A 3,572-nucleotide genomic window follows, 5' to 3' on the forward strand; every position below is an offset into this window, starting at 1 on the left:
TGATAGGTGTGTGGTCAAATCATGTATAGTCAATTCACCAAATATTTTTCTTCCTTGTTATAGGTTAGCTTCTGTCTGTTGGAAGCAAAGGGGAAACTTGCCTATGTTCTCAGCTATTTGGAAATCTCACTGTGAAAGTTTCACAATAACTTAGTTTTATTTCTTTAAATTGTATATAAGATAACATTAGATTTGAGAAGCATTTTTAACCCTGATGAAATTTCAGGGATGACTTTACGATCTGACAATAACATAAATGAATACATTTTGAAAATAAAAAAAATTGAAATGCCTTAAATGTAAAAAAAAAAAAAAAAAAGAGACTGACAAAGATGAAGACATATATCGACTCCATGGATTGGAAAATAATATTGTAAGGATGACAGTTCTGTCAAATTGATCTGCTGGTGAAACTCAATTCTAAGTAAAATCCCAACAGGTTTATTTTTGTGAAAATTGACAAGCTGATTCTAAAATTTGCGTGGAAATGCAAAGTGCCAAAACAGCCAAGGCAATCTTGAATAAAAATGAAATTGGAGTCCTTCCACACCCAGATATCCTCCTTTAACTTTCAACATTTTAGTACCACCTTTTTGAGATATGGCTTACAAATAGCATACACTTGTATTTTGTGAATTTTTCTGAAGTTTTACCTCTTACACCCTTTGCATTTACACCCTTTGCATTTTTAGTTCTAACTTCTATCATCTTGTTCTCTGGTTTATTTTATACCTACTTGTTCCCACTCCCCTTGGTGGTTTTGGTGTTTTTTTGTTTTTGTTTTGGGGTTGTTTTGTTTGTTTGTTTTTTTTGCTGGAATGGAAGAGTGGCTACACATTCTGTGGTCTTTTGAAGTTATATATCTTGGCTTTTAATTCAACAGGTGGTCTCATATTGATGATTTTTTAGATGGAATTTAATATTTTGAGTTACCTTTTTGACCAACAAGAAGGGGGCTTTATTTCAGAAGTTTGAGTAGTTTGGTTGGATGGTCTGGGAAAGAGGTCTCTGAAACCCCAACCTGACTCCTGAGAAGCAGAGAAGTTTAGGGCATCTCCCCTGGGTGTCAGGAGGAGAGTTTAGGCTTGCCTGTATAGCAGTAAGAGAGTATACTGTTTAGGTCTCCCTCTTTGCCAGCTGCCCCTTCATTTCAATTTAGGGCTTCTAGGCCTTTCCTGGGCATGGTTCCCAGAAAGTCCCTCTGCTGCTGCTACCCTGATCAGGTTTCTGGATCTGTTAATAATAGACAACAGTGGGGGAAGGGCCAGGATCATTATGGAAATAGGAGCAACTAAACCAGATGGACAGTTCCTATGCACAGGGCCCTGTCCGTCTGCTCCCGTCCTGTGTCTGAGGAGCATTCTGCAGTGGACATGTCTTCTAAGCCATTCTTTGGAGCCACATTAACCTTGTGAAGGTCTCCAAGTGCCTTTCCCAAAAATCAGGACACATGATCTGGGGTGCTTATGAGAACACTGAAACAGAATGTTTGAGGTTCGAACTCTACGAGAAAACCCTGAGGGGGTGGTGATAATACCCCTCACAGAATACCCAGAAGGGAAGGAGGTTGGCCCGCAATTAGGTGAGGCAAATAGTGACTCAGAGAGGCAAACTGTATGTAATCCTGGAATACAGAAGGGGAGTGGGGAAGGGGAAGGGGAAGTATGGAAAAATAAGGACATGATGATGTTGGAGAAGTGGAAATGGGATAGTAAGACGAGCATGTGAGACAGGACCACTATTAAGTAAAATATGAAATCAGCACAGTTTAAATCTTGATGCCTCCTAATCTTCCTGTTCTCCATGAATGGCCTTCCCTCTTCTGCCTCTACTCCCTGCATACTCCTTTTCCTTTACCAAAACCTGCTCTTAGTACAGTAAACTCAACTTAGGTATAAATTATGAAAGACCCATAAGGCTTCTGAAATTACCAGTTAATAAAATGTGAAAACATTTTATTGTAAAATATAACACAGATATAGAAAACTACGTAAAGAAAATGTATAGCTTAATAAGTTATTATGAAGTGAAAACCCTTATTAGCACCCAGAACCAGAAATAGAGCTTGGTCAGCTATTTCAGAAGCCAGCTATGGGCCCCATCCCATCACGACTCCTCCCTCCTCCCAAAAGTAACCACTATCCTGACATTTATGGTAATCACTCAGGAGGATTTTATTTTAATGGGACTAACGATTTAGCTATCAACAATCACTAATGGTAGACTATTAGGCAGTTGAGGGATGTTTGGAGGAGCCACAAGAGGCAGCTGGATCTCAGCACACTCAAAAATCACACCACTTTGTACAGTTAGTTCCCTCTGTGCCTATGATTAAGACACACCTCACCGGAAGACGATCCCACAGAAGTCCAAGTACAGTGCTGTGCCCTATGCCCTCAGCTCCATACTGTCATCCACTGATCCAGAAAGAACCATACCCCACAGTCTTCCCAAGGCAGAGCAAAAGTAGGTCCCAGCTCACAGTACTTGGGCGAGTGTAAGGGACTGGCAGTCTCTGCTGCCGACATGTGAGTCTAGGACATTGCCTAAACTTCCCTGGGCCTTAGTTTCTCACAGTGAAGTATGGGGCCATGATAAAGCCCTTTACAATCCCCTATTCCTCACCTAACTTGGTCCCCTTTCTTCAATCTTGGTTCCTGTTTCCGCTGCCTATTTATGCACGCTGTAAGAAGCACATTACCTTCCTTTCCCAGTTGGGTGTCTTTCCAGCCTTGTGCTCCTCTTTTTGCCCTTGATCCTCAGACACCATGATTCTGCTTCATTTCTACATGTCCCATTATAAAAACACATATACGTCCTTGCATATTAGAGGTGCTGAACAAATGGTTGTAGAATGAATGAATATATGAAACAAATTGTTTCCTACATTCACGTATGCATTCCTTCAATATTTAGCAAGTACCTAATATATACGTAGATACCGACCTATCCCTCTACACAAATCATTCCTCTCCTCCTTTTCTCATCTTCCCCCTTTCCCATTCTATCTTTTTTCCTTTCCCTGAGCCATAGAGTTAGACTGAGTGCTCGGCAAGGCAGGATGCAGAGACACTTCTGCCAGTGGAAACAGACACCATGGAAAGGAGCCAGATGAAATAAGGGCAAAGACAGCTGTACAACACGCAGAGAGAAACCAACCAGAATGAAAAGCAGTGATTCATGGAGCACTGCAACTCAGATACTCCTTGGGTTTCACTCTGAGAGCTACTGCAGGACTGAGGTCAGTGAGGGCTGGCATCAAGATGAAGGACAGACAGGCTCCTCCTCCCTGGAGATGTGATGCCCGTCAATCCCTCCCCTTAATCCTCTTCTGCCCACCCCACCCCCACTACTCCCTCACACTGACCAGTGTCCTGGGCCTTTAAGAGTTGGATGGGCTGGACTGAGGAGAGAGCTCACACCTCTCCCCACCCTACTCTTTCCATCTGGCTGTAAGTCTGCCAGTGACAGCAGCAAACTGCAGCAGAAGAGGGGAGGAAGCCAGTGAGTGCAAGAGGAGCAAACGAGAAAAGGAGCCCTCCTGGGTTTCCTCGGCCCACAGCAGAGAGCGT

The sequence above is a fragment of the Eubalaena glacialis genome, chromosome 1 (genome assembly GCF_028564815.1).
Source record: "Eubalaena glacialis isolate mEubGla1 chromosome 1, mEubGla1.1.hap2.+ XY, whole genome shotgun sequence".
Classification (NCBI taxonomy): domain Eukaryota; kingdom Metazoa; phylum Chordata; class Mammalia; order Artiodactyla; family Balaenidae; genus Eubalaena; species Eubalaena glacialis.